The sequence below is a fragment of the Budorcas taxicolor genome, chromosome 16, assembly GCF_023091745.1.
Source record: "Budorcas taxicolor isolate Tak-1 chromosome 16, Takin1.1, whole genome shotgun sequence".
In the NCBI taxonomy this organism is placed as follows: domain Eukaryota; kingdom Metazoa; phylum Chordata; class Mammalia; order Artiodactyla; family Bovidae; genus Budorcas; species Budorcas taxicolor.
In genome coordinates, this window is record NC_068925.1 from 42,084,120 (window position 1) to 42,102,965 (window position 18,846).

General features: G+C 45.1%; 1 protein-coding gene across 1 annotated transcript in view; it reads right to left on the reverse strand.

Annotated features, from left to right (window-relative positions):
* The window catches only part of VPS13D (vacuolar protein sorting 13 homolog D), a 266,036-nt gene that overhangs the window by 37,044 nt on the left and 210,146 nt on the right, over positions 1 to 18,846 (reverse strand). The gene's annotated exons all lie outside the window — the stretch shown is intronic.

Sequence of the window (18,846 nt, forward strand, 5' to 3'; positions counted from 1 at the left end):
CTGTAGCCCATCGGGCTCCTCTGTCCAGGGAATTATCCTGGCAAGAATACTGTTGCCTTCTCCTTCTCCAGGGGATGTTCCTGACCCAGGGATTGAACCAGCATCTCCTGAGGCTCCTGCACTGGCAGGCATATTCTTTACCACTGCACCACTTGGGTAGCCCTGGGAAGCCTAGTGTAAAGAACACCTCCCCACTAACTACAACAGTGTCTTTCCCCAGATATTCTGGGTTATAGGCAGTACCCAGTTCCTACCCTCCACATTCAGGAATCAACAGGAAGTGGATCTGAGACTGGGTAAGAGGACTCAGGTTTAAATCATGGGGCTTTTTGATGGGAGAGACCAAGAATGATCCAGAAGTAGCACAGAAGTTAGAAATGGGTGTTCTGCGTTCAGCCTTTCAAAGTCTAGTTCCCCTTCTCATTACCTCTGAAATCTTAAACAAGTTGTGTAAATGCTCTGTGCCTCAACTTCATTGTGTTGTTTTTGTTGTTTAGTCACCCAGTCGTGTCCAACTCTGCGACCCTGTGCACTGTAGCCCACCAGGCTCCTCTGTCCACAGGATTTCCCAGGCAAAAATATTGGAGTGGGTTGCCATTTCCTTTCCATGGGATCTTCCCAACCCAGGGACTGAATCTGCATCTCCTGCATTGGCAGGTGGGTTCTTTGCCACTGAGCCACCTTCAATTTACCCACTTGTATCCATTGACGATGCCCTGTCCATTGCAGACCAGTAATTCTCTGGAAGGACAGAAATGCATGTCTTCCTGAATGGTATGAACAAAGGACAGGCAGGCTCCCTGTATGGCCAAAGGATGTGACTGGCTGATGGCTAGGACTAAACTACTCCCTTAATGCTTCTCCTCGGGTGTCAGAAAGACAGCCCTTTCTTTCTGACTGTACTTAGACAGTGCTTTGTTGGCCTGTCCATCGACTCAGGCCAGCATTACTGCAAGGACCAGGCTTTTCCAGGTCCTGCTCTCCCAGATGAGGGTGGAGTGCAGCTGACAGGCAGCAGGCTGGGTTAACAAGCTTTTCATGGGACAGCCTCCCACCTGCTCTGGTTTAGAGATCAGGCTCGGGAGTAGAGAGCCAGAAAGTGAGGCTGTCGGTAAGCTTCAAGGAGGCTGGGAGGCAGGGGAAGGAAACGGAACCATCCTGAGTCTCAGCGACTCCATGGGAATGTTCCATCCCACACCGGTGGCATCCAACTGCCTCTGCCACCGGCGCAGCCTCCTCCTCGGAGACGGGTAGGTTTCCTGTTGTGTCAGCCCCGCTTCCTTTGGCAACATTATCCTGCAAACAGAGAGCTACTTTGAATAAAGCACTAAGGTGTCCCATTTCTGGCCTGGAAGGAGGGGAGGAGGCGAGGAGGCAGGCAGCTCCATTTCTCCGGAGAGAAGCATCGGGTGCCGGGAACCTCTCTAGACAGTGCCTCTTCCCTCTCCCCAGTCCTGAAAAGCCCTGCTTGGAGTAAAGAAACGTGCTGGCTTTCCTGCTTGACCTCAGATGGGCAAGTTCTGAATGGCAGCTGGGTCTATTACATGCCGTGTGAGAGGGTTAAACAGGACAGCCTCAGCTCTTTATAAACTTTTGCCCTGTGGATATGTACTCATTGGCGGTAGTACAAGCTGTATTACACGCCTTAACGATACGGTTCAACTGTCGGTCAGGCTTGGGCCTGGCCCTGGGCCAGACCGCAATCAATGGGACACAGAACCTCCCCCTTCAGATCATCACGAAGGCTCATATTATCTCCTTTTCGTCGTGCTGGTTAAATTTATGGAGCAGAACCCTGAAGCCGCATTCCTCGGCCTGGGCTGGCCCACGCGGCCCTCCCTCCCTTTGTTCGGTACTGTAAGCCAGCCGTGCTCCGGAGGACTGCGGGGTTGTTAGTTCAGGCACTGACTGTTTGCTCATGACTGAAATGAAAAGAGTTCAGTGGAAGGGCAAAAGGACAGCCCAAGTGTAAAACCCCATCCCAGCGGGCCCTGGGCCCCTCCGTACAGGCCCCGCGCTGCTCCTGAATGGACGGTCGCACTTTGTTCTCACAAAAGCAAAATCTGCGGTCTGATCTCTGATAACCCTTCTCTGAAGCAGCAGCCAAGCCCTCCTGTGGCGCCCCTCCCGGGAAGCCCTGGACCCCGGGTACCGAGGAGCGCGCGGGCCCCTCACACAGCCCAGACATCAAAAGGAGCCCCGGTTCCAGGGCATCTTCCGGGCCTGCCAGGTCCCATGGGGGGCGGGAACGTAAACACTCGAAGTAGCTGGTCTGATTTTTAAGGTTGAAACAGGAAAAAGTAAACGTATGTTTCAGGCCCTGGCTACCACGGCAGGATAAGGGCGCACTGTCAGAATGTGTGTGCAGGCATGTCTGGGGGGCGGCTGTACCCACCTGGGGTGGGGTCTCCTGGAATCAAGCAGGAGAAGGTCCCCTGTGTTAGACCTGTGGAGTCTACCCATTTGCTCTTATCTGTGACCTTTAATATCTGACTAGTACGAAGGGTGTGAGCCCAACAAGTTTCAGAGCATAATCCACGAGGAGTGCACTCCCCTAACGTCTCTAGAGGACACCATCTAATGACTGGAAGGTAAGTCATCCCCAGGCTGAACCAGGCTCTCCAAGGGATGAGCCAGATGAGTCCATGGTTCATCGTGTATGTCTCCCCATCTCAGTCATTCCACCTATAAAAGAAGGCAACTGAGCTGATCAACAGAACTCTTCTAACCAAGGTCCAAGCATAATAGAGAGAGAGGAGGAGTAAGAGTCACAGAGAGAAGGAACCCCAAACCCAAACCCACTTGAAGACATGAAAGCCTTTGAGGGGACTTTATCAGTGCTTTCAGCCCAGTTTTGTCCTTTCAGCCAACGTTAGACAACACTAGTCTAGGGCCCAAGTTTGTTTAAAAATAAACCCCAAAATCCCATATCGGCAAGACAGGCACTAAAGCACTTTCCAGTTCTGGGTAGAGGCAGATGTCTTCAACAGTCTCTTGAAGCTAGTGGCCTATTTCCCATCAGACCCTGATTCAATCTGAAGGCGAAAGTTGTGCTTCTTGATTCAAGGTAACCATGTGTTTCTGAATGGAAACTGCAGTCTTGGCACTTTTCTCACAATGCTTCCTTATTCACTATGTTGATGTTTAGAGATGAGCTAATGACTTTGTCATTCCAAAGCCTCCAGCACCTTTTTTCTGAGTAGACACGAAGTGCCATGGAATGAATGGGTCACAGAAAACTGTCTCTTGCTATTGAGAATCCCTCTTCTCAGTGGTACTTTTTCTACTGGGTACTATTTGTTCTGGTTCATTAAAAATAAAGGTTATAGAGAACCACTGAAGTCAGGAATAGAAAAGACAAGAAAAAGCTAGGTAGGCTGTTTAGGAAATCCTTGAGAAAAATGTGTAATCCATTTAATCTGTCTCTACTTATTCATATACAAGAGCAGGGTTCAATTAAGTCTTTCGTCATAATAATACCTCACATCTCCCAAGACAACCTACAGAGCACTTGCACACACATTATCACAGGTTACACAAATACTCATAAAAGAATCCAGCTTCCATCAGGTATCAGTGCATGACAAAAGGGCTCCCGAAGGCTTCGTTTTGGCCCATCATGAGCCCAGATGCTTCAGTATTCTTTGACATATTAAAATTTGGAAAACCAGATCTATCCCTGAGAATGAGACCCAATTATGAACCAAGACAGACTTTGAGAACTTTTCAACAGTGACCTGGATGCCCCTACTTCCTGCTGGACTTTCTCCATCTCAGGGTCACTCTGATGACCAGATTTCAGGGACAGACAAATCATAAGTAAACAACAAGGCCAGACTGGGAAAAATGCAGGCACCCAAGCTGCTTACAAAAAGGGTACAGCAGGAACAGCCAACACGCATGCCTGGAGCTGCCATCGGCCAACAGCCGGCTCTACACTCTTCTCTCCTTCGTATTTTCTGGACTGTTTATTCTAGTGCTGTGGACAGGGTTAAGGAGGACTAGGCTGATACTAGTTTAGGAACTAAAAAGGAAATATGTTTTGAGATTTGCTTTCCCACACCATATACATCCATTCTTGGGGCAAAATGGCTTCTGTTGAGGGGTTCTGGTTTTGTATTTTTTTTAAACATTGATTTCTTGGCCACCAGCTAAAAAAACCTGTGAATTCTCGATGATGACTAAACAGGTAGGAAGTGGTCTGTTCACGAGGGGTTCTCCGCAGGCTGCCCTCATCACCACCCCCCACACATGACCTGGCCCATCACTCGGGGGCACTTGCGTGTCCCCAGAGGTGGAATCAGAAGCGGGCTGAAGTGGTGACAGAGCAGGGTCAGCCACAGGTTTCACATCACAGAAGATGAGATGTAACCGACTTGAGCAGTGCTAAGCCTGCTGGGCTCGGGCTGGCCCAGGGCTGGTTTAGGTACACGCGGCCTCACATTCACCTACTGCCTTTTTATTTTTAGAAAACATTATCAGCCTCTCAAATGTTCTTTCTGGGCTTTCTTCATTCCAGTGCCCAGCTTCTGGCACTAAGGGAGGCCACTCTGTGTCATTCTTCCAGGGCATTACCCCTCAGCTGTGCAGATGTGACCAGGGCAGGGCTGATGCTCACTCCCTCGGAAGTGAGAGGACCGACCTGAGAAGGGGATGAAAAGCAGCATGCGGCCACCAAGCAAAGCAGCGTCAGGACTGCAATCGGCGTTCTGGTCTCACGCTTCGCAGTCCTGTTCTCTTTCAAGAGGGCACGCTGCCTCCAACGCCCAAAGGGAACATCCAGATCCGTTATTTTGATCACAGAGACGTGAATCAAGGAAGAACTGATCCTACACTGACGTAGTAAAAGAATGTGAGTTGCTGTCACTTCAACACAATAAATCACAATAATGTTCAAGGCCATTCTGTCAGCTCTACTATTGCATTTTTGGAATAAGAATAAGATCTTATGAATCTTTTCACTGAACTTAAAAATAAAAAACCACCACCCTGTGGTATATTAGACTTTGACTTCCCTGGTGGCTCAGATGGTAAAGAACCTGCCTGCAATGCAGAAGACCCAGGTTCAATCCCTGGGTTGGGAAGATCCTCTGGAGAAGGGAATGGCAACCCACTCCAGTATTCTTGCCTGGAGAATCCCACGGACAGACGAGCCTGCAACAGTCCATGGTGTTGCAAAGAGTCAGACACGACTGAGTGAACAACAGCATGGTCAATGTCAGCTCAAGATCCGTATGCATTGCCTAATCCTGGCACTGTCCATTCCCCTGTGAGCCACTTCCCCTGCAAGTGACACCCAGAATTTCCTAAAGGAGCTAAATTTCTGGAAACTGGGCCACCGGGAAGATGAGTTTTGAAATGAATTATGAAATGAACCTTTATACTCTGGAGAAAGCTAGTTTCTCAAAGGTTCAAAGCTTTATAATATCCAAAGTTATCTCCTACTTTCATTATGCAGAAGCCATGAACCAAGGGGTCCATGATGAAAGCAATAATTTTTTTAAAAAGCCCATCACGCCTAGCTAGAGATGAAAGAGTCTTTCCTTTTAAACTCTAGTCCTGAACCCAAGAGCACTTTTATTTTTTCTAAAGAGACCTGGGGGAACTCGACCAACATGATAACACTGTTGTGAGACTGCCCTGGCAGCAGTCGGAGTTAGACAGATAAGTCCATCACAGTTCCAAGAGCCCCACTGAAGGGAGATCTGATTCTACAACTCAAAACCCTCCAACAATACTAAACAGTGGACTGGCATGCGTCTGGAAAATATAACTGTTTTTGAAGAATGCTTTCCAAACCACGTAATGCTTTTAAAGCTGTTTATCAGGAGAACTGGATGAGCAACAGTGGCCTGAAACAGTGTGTCAGCTGTCACAGGGTCGCATGCCCTGTCCGCGTTTCTGTAAGCCCTCCATCATCCTCGGCTGTCTTACCCTTGGCAGACAACAGATGCCAAAGTTTGGAGACATTCGCTACATAACTTCTACCCGACAAACCTGGCTCCAGGACAGATTTCCATGTCATGTGGGGCTTTTGGCTGAACTCTGCTCGAACCCAGAGGCATATCATTTACAGCAGACACTAACAATAGTTTGGGATCACCTGCTCTTCCACAGGCGGGTTCAGAGCAAGTTCGTGGCCTCTGCACACCTTTTCCAGTGGGGTTTCTGGTACACAAGGGCTGGGAGCCCAGGTGAGTTCATCCACCCAGAATTCCAACTGTGTAACAAGCACAGGTTTGTGGGCCTGGATTTAACTATTTTGTGTGAAGAAAGAGAAGGGGAGAGACAAAAACCCAGCACAGTGTATGACTTTCTGGTCTCACCACCATAGCAAGTGGTCGGCAAGTTTTCAGGGACAGGGAACAAGTAAGAGGTGAAGATATAACCCCTGCTTCACTTATGCTTAGCATCCCATATTCAGAGAGGTATATACTGACTCAGATGCCATTTCTGGAGCCCTAATTATACACGTCCCAAGTCAGCTAAGCGCTTTATAAACCTTATGTCATCTAAGGCACATAACCACCCGCCGAGGCAGGCATTATCAGTCCTATTCCGTGAGTCAGAGGAATCTCACCCCAGAGATACTGAGGGGGAGAAACTTGCTCTGGGCCACAGCTAAGCAGCAGCAGTGAGATGACTCACGTTCAGGGCTGCCCTCTGACCTTGTGGTACAGACGTGGGAACCAGGCGGGGCTCTAGGAGCCCCTTCTTGATCCCTGCAGATGCTCAGTTTCATCTCACACCGGCCACCACAGCACTCCTTCCAACGTCTTCTCCAGGACTGGGGAAGATCTGAGATTTTATGTTCTTTCCACGTCTCTTTCTGAAACAGGCGCTTCTCTTTGAAGAGAGACCTCTTGCCCTTGGAGTGTCAAGATAAGAAAACTTTCAGCAACTTCCCTTGGAAACTACGAAACACCCATCAGCACCCAGGATCTAAGTCTAGTTGCTCACCAGCTGCCAGCCCCTCTGAAGAGCTTTTACGGTTCAGTGAGGGGTGGTGACAGGGCCGTGTCACTACTGTGGGGTGTGCTGTTCCTCTCATGTTCCCGGGATCTGACAAGGGCCCTCCACAACCTGTTTCTTTACAACACACGGAATGAGAGATTAAAGGCCAGTTCCAGACAAAAGCTGGGGTTGGGACTACCAACGGTCTCTCTCCAGATGCATTCTAAATCTTTCTGGGAAAGGGCTGCTGACCGCCCTAAGCAGATGGTGTTCAAAAGCTGTCACGATGATTAAATGAGATAATACATGTAAAATACGTAGGACGTAGTAAACATCCACAGGAAAGGTTCAAAAATGTTAGCAGTATTTTTATTTATCAATACCACCAACCTTAAAAAGACTGTTTTAGCAGAAACAATGTATATGGGTTTCAGTAAAACTATATTAATTCAGAGCTACTAGCTGGATGTGGAGGAAAAAAGACATCAAGAAAAGATGAATGAACCAGTGAAAAAAACCTAAATTATAGGACTTCTGATTAACTATGACAGATTGAGTCCAGAGACCCCTTTAAAGTGAAAGCAAAGGGATACAAGTGGCAAGGATCCAAGAGGATAAAGAGAAGGTGTCAACAACATTTTAGAAGCTGAAGAGCAGATGGACAAGTGGTGCTGAGATGTAAGCCCGAGGGAGTAGCAGCCACAAAGCAGTGAGCTAATTAGTGTATTAACCGCTGAATTTCAGAAAGACGGGGGTACACCGAGGAGCTCTGAGTGCTTGGGGCATCAGGGAGGAACAGGGAGGCCTGTGAGATGGTGAAAACAGGAAAGTTGGGTAGAAGTCTGGATATGAAGCAGTAAGACCACAGGGCTCTCCCACCCGCAGCCAGCCCATTCTTCCTCAGCAGAAGATGGGCACCAGCAGGTCCCCACCTGATGCTTCACGATGAGGCCCCAGGCCCCACACAGAGAGCCCCCAATCTGCAGACTAGCACCTCCTCTCAAGATAGGAGAACACCTCGTCAAGAATCATCAAACATCTGAGAACTGTCTATTCATGAAAGAAAAAGGACAAAACAAGCAAACAGGAGAAAGAAACCCAGGAGAGAATGAAGGCCTTCACTCTACGGAGGACAGGAACAAGAGGCAGCTAGAGGAAGGCTTTCCAGAGAAAAAATGTAACTGATCAATTACTAAGTACATTTTTAAACATGGACAGGAGGAATTTTAAAGGAAATCAACCCTGAATACTCACTGCAATGCAAGGACTAATGCTGAAGCTGAAGCTCCAATACTTTGGCCACCTGATGCAAACAGCCAACTCATTGGAAAAAGACCCTGAAGCTGGAAAAGATTGAAGGCAGAAGGAGAAGGGGATGACAGAGGATGAGATGGCTGGATGGCACTGCCGATGCCATGGACATGAACTCAGGCATCCAGGAGATGGTGGGGGACAGGGAGGCCTGGCGTGCTGCAGTCCACAGGGTTGCAAAGAGTCAGACATGACTTAGGGACTGAACAACAACAGGAGAGTGTATGGATGTATTAGTAATAGGCAGATAGGAAAAATGTCTTAAAAAGGAGTTACTAACCTCAGAGTGAAAAAGGCAAAAGTAGATAAAAATGTGAGGATAAACTGGGAATATGTCTATATAAAACTAAGCAAAAATAATAAAAGTGATTATTGGTTCCAGGGAGAAAAAAAACAAACCACAAAGTTAAACCAAACTGGAAACATAATCACAGTAACCTACATGGCTTCACTGGGAATATTCTTTACATATAGGTAGCATCACTGACTCAGTGGACATGAATTTGAGCAAGCTCCAGGAGATAGTGGAAGACAGAGGAGCCTGGCAGGCTGCAGTCCATGGGGTTGCAAAGAGTGGGACACGACTTAGCGACTGAACAACAACAGTGTAAAGGTGGAATTACTGATTTACCAGAAAATGATATAACTGCAGTATACTGAAAAATGGGATGGGGTGGTACGGGGGACATGTATAGACAGCAATAAGAAGTCAAATGATATCAAGAAATACCACTATTCTCATTTTTATTCCTTTAGAAACATGGAGGTTAAGTACCTCCAAAATGAAAATACAGCCCAAAGTATTGGAGGTGGCTGCCTCTAAAGGAACAGGAATCAGGGGTTGGGGAAAAATGGGGCAGCTGACTGATGGTTTCCCACAGGAAGAAATCTTTGATTTCTGAAAGTGTGGGTATGCTATTTACTCTGATAAAACAAACTTTAATTTGAAAAGATTTTTAAAAATTGTCATAAAGAGATCATTAAGGTCAAAATTATATTTTTTAAAAACACTGTTCTTATTAATTGTAGAAACTTAAGAATATTTAGTAAATATGCCTAAGGTGGAAAGAACAATTGGAAAATTAAGAGATAATTATACAATTGTAAGCAATTAGTAAAATGATAATTCATTTTGAAAGGGTTGTGGTGACCTAATAATGTGGAGGAAAAAATGCCTGTAACTATCAAATATACACCAATACACACCACCAAATATAGACTACTGACACACAAATGCAGTTTGTTTCCAAGAACAAATAGCAAGTCAAGTCACTAATAAACGGGTACTTTAAGAAAGCTATAGGAAACTTGCTTTAATGGACATGTAAGACTAATTCAAGAACATTAACCCACAGACACTTTGATGATTCTCAGGAATCTGGAAGATTCTTCAAGGCAGTCTGTCCTCCAGTATTAAATATTCTCAGTACTTAATACCTATTATATGCCTGGAATATAGCAGGAGGTCAGTACTTCACCACCTGATGAATTTTTACTGTCAGTTCGCCTACACATGAACCAGAGAGCTCTCAAAGCAATCAGGTTAGAATATCACAAGTTCATTAACTAAATTAACAGGGCCCCTCAACAGTTCAAACAAGAACACAGAAATTCTTTGAGGCTCACATCTTTTCACTAGAAGACATGAAGGTACCCACACATGCTAATTTGACATGCTGATGCCCTGGGAGGTGGCCGGGTGCCAGTCTAACTACCCTAACTGTGCTGCTGCAGTAGCTCAGTGAAGTCTAGAGGACCGATGAGTCCTGTCCTCTGTCAATCCTGGAGGTACTTAGTGAGGTTACACTACATTCAGCTAGCCCCAACCCACCAGCTTGATCCATCCTCCTTGTAACAAGAGGTGAAGCTCTGTGCGGACTTCCCTTTGAAGTTTTCAGCAGCCTCTGGGATTTTATGATACAGCCTGGGTCACCCCTGCCATTATCTATGTTTGAAGTATGTTTGGGGAAAATCTACTAGGAGCTGTCTCTGGTGTTAACGGAGAACAACGGCCTCATAAAAACTGCTCTCTGCAAGGAGTTCAAAGGAACTTATCCAAATATTGTGGGTTTATCCTGCTCCATCAGCTTTGCCAGGGCAGAAAACTGAGGTTTTGCCAAGTAAACTCTGACAGAGAGATACCCTCTCGATTTCCTGAATGAGCTCAGGGCACTGCTCGTACAACCGAGTGGCCTTTTGACAAGATGGACCCTGCACTTTTAAGTCCTCTGCTGAGCACTTACCATGCTGCTGAAGTTAGAATTTATTGGGATGGCATGTTAAGGTGAAGGACTAAATTAGGTAAATTATTGTGAGAGGTCCTTCTGATATGTGGTAAAATCTTCCCAATTGTTACTTCAAGAAACCCAGTAAAGGTCAGGAGCAAACGAGGAGGACTGACAATTGTTGGCAGGAAGCCAAAGTGAAGCATCACGTTACAGTGGCTCCTACAATTTAATCCACATTAATCCATCGTTACCGATATGCACTATTTATCAGCAGGTGATGGATCATCACCATATTTTCAGACAAAATAGCTTGTCAAAGAAATTAACCAGGTAGAGGCATTTGTTGGCCAGTGACATATTCATGAAGTCACAGAAGGTGCAAAGAGTGGCACTGTTTCATATTTCTGCAAATCTCTATAACTCTCGCTTAATCGAAAACAGCTGCCATTCTCTTATCTGCTTCCACAGCTAACCTGCTGCCATATCGCATATTGTGTAGCTTCTGGAAAACTCCTCTGTTCATTCATTAGAGAATGTTATTATAAAAATAGTTGTTTTTCCCTCCGTATATCTATATATGAATATGTAAATATACAAAAATAGGTTTGACCTTACAGATCCCCTGGGAAGTATTGGGGGGGGTCCCCCAGGGGTCCTTAGACACTATATTTTGAGAACCTCTGTCCTAAAAGGACCCATATGTATAAATTATGTGCTACTTAGAAATCCGTGTTCTCTACATATTAAAGTAAATCCACTAAGGATATAGGTTAGCAACACTGTTAACCTGATTTGAGTTATATATAATACATACGTGTGTGTGTGTGTTCAGTCCTCAGTAGTGTCTGACTCTGTGACCTCAGAGACTGTAGCCCACCAAGCTTCCCTGTCCATAGGATTTTCCAGGGAAGAATACCAGAGTGGGTTGCCATTTCCTCCTCCAAGGAATCTTCCTGACTCAGGGATTCAGCCTGCTTCTCCTGCATATTCTGCATTGCTGACCGCTGAGCCACTGGGGAAGCCCCACCCATATATAATAAATATAATAAAGTTTTCTTTGTGATTAAAATGTTACACTAATTCAATCTCCTTCTCCCTCCTTCCCCACACTGCCATTTGACAAATTAGTGAGAAACTCAGCACAAGTCTGTCTTTGAGAGGCAGTCTGATAAAAAGAGTACTCGAAAGGTCTCAGAGTAAGGGAACTTGGAGTTAATAAAACCCAAGGCTGCCTTTTCTTCCACCAATGGCTGCAGGCCTTTACTTCTAGAACAGTACTATACTCTTCAGTTCTCTGCTAACCCATATGGCCTCTATTTATTTCAGAATTATCCTACTGACTAAAGCTCTCTGGGAGCAGGGGCTATGAACTCAAACCTGGATCCTTTTTTTCAGGGAGACTCCAATTTCATCTTGGGCTAAGAGGGATGATTCTGGAAGGGAAAACCATGAAAGACAGAAGATGGCCATCGAAATCTAAAAATAAATAAACCTCATGCCTTGGCAGAGGAATTCCACCAACAGTTAAATGACATTTAATTCTTTTCTAATACAGGGAGTACAAATTTTTCTCAGGAAGAAATACACTTCTGCTTCTTTTGAAGTTAAAACCAAAAACCTCAAATGCATATCTTATGTATGTAAGACTGGGGGTCATTCCAGAGTTTTAAAAATCAAGTCTCCGAACAAGGAAGGGACTACATATATAAGGACTTGTGTGTGCATGTGTGTGTGTGTCTGTGTGTGCGTGCATGCACACGCCTCAGACTATTTAATTTTTAAATGGAAGAAACCAGAATTAGAAAGCAATCATACTTTCCATTCTATTTTCTTTGAGCAAAGACCTGCTGGTTGAGACACCAGGACTATATATCAAAGACGTACGTGCCTGAATTCAATTTATTTTTACTTTTGGAAGCAGGATAGTGCCGTTTCCATGAAGTCAGTCATCTCTGCAAGCCAAAAATGGCAAAAAATAGACACTCTCCTTTCTAGAAACGATAATAATGTACCATGACCAAAAAAGTGGTTTTTCCCCTAACAGATAATCTCGCATAAAAATGAGTCATGGGATTTCATAAATGGAAAGGCTTTTCTCAAATATGTGTGTGCAGGAACACACTTCTTTTTTTTCCATCAACAGATTTGAGCTTTCCATAAGCTATGTTACAATGAGAATGGATCGTCTCGAGCCTTTGAGTGAAAGGGGAGTACAGTATTTAGAGTTCAGCAGGAGGGAAGAAGTCTGACTTAGAAAATAAGAGTTCTCTGCTTGTGTTCCTGGGAGAGAAATTTTAACTTATAAGGCATGTTAAGATGTTTCTTAAAAATATCTTATTCTGTAATTTCATCAGCTTAATTTCAGACCCGAGTGAGACATCACATGTCATTAGCATAGTTCTGAATGTTGTTTCTTCTGCTGGGTGTGCTCAGGAGGATTGAGAGAAGGATCAATCGACGTTCAAGCATTCTCGGGAAAGGCCTGGTGTGGCAAGATCAGGAAGTGAGGATACAGAGTTCTCACCTCATTGTCAGGGGTGAGCAGAAGACAGACAGAGGGGTACCCCTAGAACCACGGGGCCACTTTTGGAAACCGGAGAGATATGAACAGTCCCTTCCTTTCAGCCAGATGCAACAGTAATTTTTCAGTTTCACCGAAATTGAATTCCTTCTCATGATAAAACTGACATGTCAACAAACGCCCTGGCTGCCCCCAGCAGATGGTTACCAAGCCAATAGACAGATATGCCCAAAGATGAGAAACAGAGCCTTGGGTCAAACCTGTCCTAGGTGCTTGCTTTTCACCTGGGCCAATAACCATGGCTTTATGGGTCTGCAGAGTTCATCTGGAAAGAGTATCTTGTACTTCTTAAATGAGCAAGAGGCAGGAGCCACAGGATGACATGGTGTATCTTTCTGAACAGTTGATTTCACTGGGTAGCAATGTAAAAATATTACCTTACTTTAAACAAACATGGGATAAACTGTAAACTCCATTTACAGTTTTAAGATAAAACAAAAACTTTTCAAGAAGTGCTGGACTTGCTCTGCCTCCAGATTCAGGGGGCATAGGTCCACCATCCTCTGCCTTAGAGGGAACACGGTGGAAAAAACTGAGAGCACTGGTATATCCTGGGCTTCCCCAGTGGCTCAGCAGTAAAAAATTTGCCTGCCAATGCGTAAGAGATGCGGGTTCAATCCCTGGGTCGGAAAGATCCCCTGGAGGAAGAAATGGCAACCTGCTCCAGTATTCTTGCTTGGAAAATCCCATGGACAGAGGAGCCTGGCAGGCTACAGTCCATGGGGTCGCAAATGAGTCAGACACGACTGAGTGACTGGGCATGCATGGATGCACACATGGTATATACTAATGAACGTTTACATTTTTATTAGATTTTTACCTTTGGAAGTTTCCTAAAGGCTTAATGCAAGCCAATTCTGCCTGATGTGTTATGTATAATACACCACAAAGGGCAGACGGCTGCATTCAGAGCACAGCGATTACGAGCAGTGTTGCCAGACTGGACTGGAAGAGCAGAAGCAGCACTTCCTAAACCCCCTTTGCTGACTTTCTTCTCATCTGCCTGCCCTGACTGCATCCAGGCTCTGATGACTCATGAGGGTCTTAACCCATTTATCCTGGAGAGTTGTGGGTTAGGATGCAAATGCTAACAGAAAGGGGTTTTCCTGAAAAAAAAAAAAAATCCATTTCCATTTCACATCTAAGAGGCCATTCACGTTAAGTATCTTTAACGAATTTTAGGTGGTATCTTGGCTGTGTTTTCACTTGAAGAAGTCAAGTAAGTCCACCATGAATCTTTCCTGTGAAATCAACTGAAAGGTTACTCAAAAAACTCTCTGAGCAACTGGAATTTGCATCTATGTGCACAGTATGAGGATCCCAGGATTCCAGAACGTTATCAGGATCCTGATGGCGAGATCCTTAAATGAAGATCTACCATTATCCTTCCGATTCCCCCTTCTTCCTTATCTGACAAATAATGAGATAAGCGCCAACACTCCTGAGCTTTGCTAAATTAGTTTGAATATTTTAAGTTCTGCCAACTCCCACCTCTACCCCCTGGTTCTGGGTCTTGACAGAAAAGGTGAAGAAATAGTTTGGAGGAAATCTCAGGGGCTCAGTTTAACACACCTCCAGCTGCTGCTTTCTTGAAATGTCCTGTGACCCCATGTGTACAACATACAGTATTCAGAGAAATAAACAAGTAAATAAATAGCTCAAGGTCAGACCCTCCTTTCTTTTCTGCGTTGGTTTTTCTTTCTTTTTTTTTTTTGCTGCTGCTGGGTCTCTGAGGTTTTCTACTGAAAGTACCTTTTAAATGCTACCAGCAAACTCCACCCCACACGCAGAGAACTGGACGTGCCTCAGCTTTGGCCTGGTCCCATGAAGTGTTCCTTCATAGCTCAGTCGGTAAAGAATCTGTCTGCAATGCAGGAGACCAGGTTCGATTCTGGGGTTGGGAAGATCCCCTGGAGAAGGAAATGGCAACCCACTCCAGTATTCTTGACTGGAAAACCCCACAGACAGAGGAGCCTGATGGGCTACACACGACTTAGCGACTAAACCACCACCACCTGAAGGGTGGCAGACTTGTCCACATGGCTTCAGTGGCATTGCAAGTGTGGCTGCCTCAGTGCCATTTTCATAAACTTTACTTGGGAATGGACAAATGTGGCTCAACACACGGAGACGAGAAGATGCAACCTGAGCCAGCAGAACGTGGCCCTGGAAGAGGCTTTCTTCTTCAGTTCCAAACCACACATACTTGTGCAGTTAACAAATGCAGCAGGGGATACTGGCCCACAGCATTCATGCTGAGGCCAGAGGCTCTGCCGTCCTCCGCCCTCCCCTCTCCCCCACCCCCACCTGCCTTCCCGAGAACTGTGAGACTGCATGGAAATTTCAGGGAAAAGGTAGGTGGCTGCCTTCTTGGAACGCCTGCACATGCCAACAGGGAGAGGAACTTGGAAGTATTTTAATCTCAAGGAACTCAAGTGGGGGGGAGGGGGTTCCCTATAAATAAAATCATGTTCAAATAAACACAGAAAGGAGCCAATATTTCCTGTAAGGCCACTTTTCAGATGGATTACTGGAAGAAATATTCTTTCACAGTTTTATGGCTTACTTTGCTATCATCTGCTTGAAATTTGGGTCGGTTAAAACATAGATGCTAAGATCTAAGCCTTCCCTTGGATGAAATATTACAAAGGAAGCAGAAAGTCTCATTCCAAGAGCAGACTCAGAGGCAGAGCGCCTGGACTCCTGGGTTCTACTGCTGGCTCGGTCCCTGGGCTCAGGTCAGCTCTCGGTCAGAATCTCACTTCTAATCCCTTCAAATCGTTTGTTAGTCCCTGTTGTCTAAACAGTGGGGAAAAACCCTGAGTAACACCCCTGGATCCTGTTCAATCAACTGGGATGGTTGGAGATGGTTACAACTCACTTCCAAGAAATCAGGGTGATTTATCCCTTGGGAGAACTAGTACGTTCCTAAGAGATCACAGTGTCATCAGAACAAACCCTTGAGGCACTCAAACGTTTCTCCACCGGCAAAAACCTCTCTGCTCCTTTAATGTGACTTCAAAAATAGTATCACTCAGCATTTTATAGCTCTTTATAACATCCACATTAAAATAACTCTGGTTGGGTTTCAAACCTCTGAGAGAGAATAAATAGGTATATTTATCCCCACTTCAGAGAGGAAAAAACTGAGGCTTCAAGGGGGCTCGGAGGCTTGACCAAGGGCCCAAACTGGTAAGGAAGGGGGTTGGGACCCAGTGCTATTGTTTTCCAGGTTAAGGGATCTTTTCTCTCTAACACATGGCTCATTAATAGCCATGTGGTTCGATCTAGACAAATGGACCAAGGGAAATGGGTTCCAGAGTTCCAGAAGAATCTGTAATGACTTTCAGTGCAATGAAGGGTGGAGGGCCAAGTTTCTCTGAGGCCCTAAGTTAGCATGGGTCTAGAGCATGGTACTATGGCCATGATTCTCCCACTTTTGGCTCCTCCAGGAACAGAGAAGAAAGGCAGCAGCTCAATGTCCCCTCTGAACGTCCATGCCCAAGGGCCCATGGCTACCTGGCTGCTCCTCACTTATCACTAGAGCTTTGGTTTCTAGGAGGAGTGTGACTAGAAGATAGCTGTTCCGGGCAATTCAATTAGACTGGCCAACTGCTATCTGCTTTGAGGCAAAGTGCACAGGTTCCCTGTCCCCCATTACCTGGGAGGTGACTATTCTTTCTCTTTACCTGGCCAGGTCACACTTTTATGTCAGGCTTCATCTCAAGTATCACTTCCCTAGATATGCCTTTCTTTTTTTTTTTATTTTATTTATTTTCTTAATTTTTATATTTACTTTATTTTGCTTTACAATACTGTATTGGTTTTGCCATACATTGACATGAATCTGCCACGGGTGTACATGAGTTCCCAATCCTGAACCCCCCTCTCACCTCCCACCCCATATCATCTCTCTGGATCATCTCCGTGCACCAGCCCCAAGCATCCTGTATCCTGTATCGAACACAGACTGGCGATTCATTTCTTACATGATAGTATACATGTTTCAATGCCATTCTCCTAAATCATCCCACCCTCTCCCTCTCCCTCTTCCACAGAGTCCAAAAGTCCGTTCTACACATCTGTGTCTCTTTTGCTGTCTCGCATACAGGGTTATCATTACCATTTTTCTAAATTCCATATATATGTGTTGTGTTTTTCTTTCTGGCTTACTTCACTCTATATAATCGGCTCCAGTTTCAACCACCTCATTAGAACTGATTCAAATGTATTCTTTTTAATGGCTGAGTAATACTCCATTGTGTATATGTACCACAGCTTTTTTATCCATTCATCTGCTGATGGACATCTAGGTTGCTTCCATGTCCTGGCTATTATAAACAGGGCTGCGATGAACATTGGGGTACACATGTCTCTTTCAATTCTGGTTTCCTTGGTGTGTATGCCCAGCAGTGGGATTGCTGGGTCATAAGGTAGTTCTATTTGCAATTTTTAAAGGAATTTCCACACTGTTCTCCATAGTGGCTGTCTTAGTTTGCATTCCCACCAACAGTGTAAGAGGGTTCCCTTTTCTCCACACCCTAGATATGCCTTTCTTGACCCCACTGACCACACATGAGCAAACCTCTTTTGACTCCTTGCCTCCTCTAATTATACAGTCCCAGGGCACTCTGTAAATTTCCTGTGTCATTTATCACAACTTTAGCAAATAATTACTCCTACGATTATTTGTTTTATGTTTGCTACCCTGCTTGACTGTAAGTCCTCTGAGACTAGGCTCAGCCTTGCGTTCTGCTATATTCCCACCCTTCAATTTTCAGGCAATTTTCAATCAATATTTACTCATCAAAAAATGAATGAATGATAGATACACGCTGCTGCTGCTATTGCTGCTAAGTCGCTTCACTAAATAGAACCTTCTGCAATAAAGCTAGACAACTGGTAAAAATGACAACACCATCTTTCTGCAGCAAGTATTTTGTGTCTTTCTTGAGCTCCTAAAACGAATATGAAGCTTCATCAAGCTTTCCAAACTGACACTGTATAAAATGCAAGTGATTTCTTTCTGGTCAACATCATGAGAGTTCACAACACAAAATAATGTTTCTAAATTTAACACATATACCTTGGACTCTTTCAGAAACAAATCACTCTGTCCCTTGACCACTCTAGGATTTTAAGGATAAGAATGGGTCTTCCGGAATTATTCAGGGCCTTCCACTTTACTTGGGCTTCATTGGGTCTTACTGTCGTAACAAAGTACTGGACAGAGACTTTTTGGGCTTCAGACAGACATGGAGAAACTAACTGGAAATCCTTCTGAAGCCTCCCTCCTGCCCCCTTCCCCAGCTTCCTACATGCTTTGAGATATACTCAAGGATTGTTTCAGCTTTGTGTCTGAGAATAGAATGTAACCTCACTAACCTCACAGACCCTTTTTTTAAGAAGCAGCTGCTTCCAGATGGAAGACATTCTGGCTAAACACATGACGTGGTCAGCGTCTACAATCTGAAGCATTTCCCCTAGTGCAGTAATGTGTCATCAGTAAGGCTTCCTGGTGACAGAAAATGGATTCATTTTAATTGGGGACGATTTCACTTCAAATCCTATTTGAGGGAGCGACAGGGTGTGGACGTGGCCCAGGCCCTGGGCGTTCTAAGGGCCTACTAACTCACTCAGGGGATATCTATTAACCAGGCAGCAGTGAAATCTTCTGGGCTTAAGTGGAGTCCAGCTTGGCTGGGAACTATAACATTGATTACACCCTTTGTTGATAAGATCCCCAATTAGTCACTCTGGACAAGGGAGGCT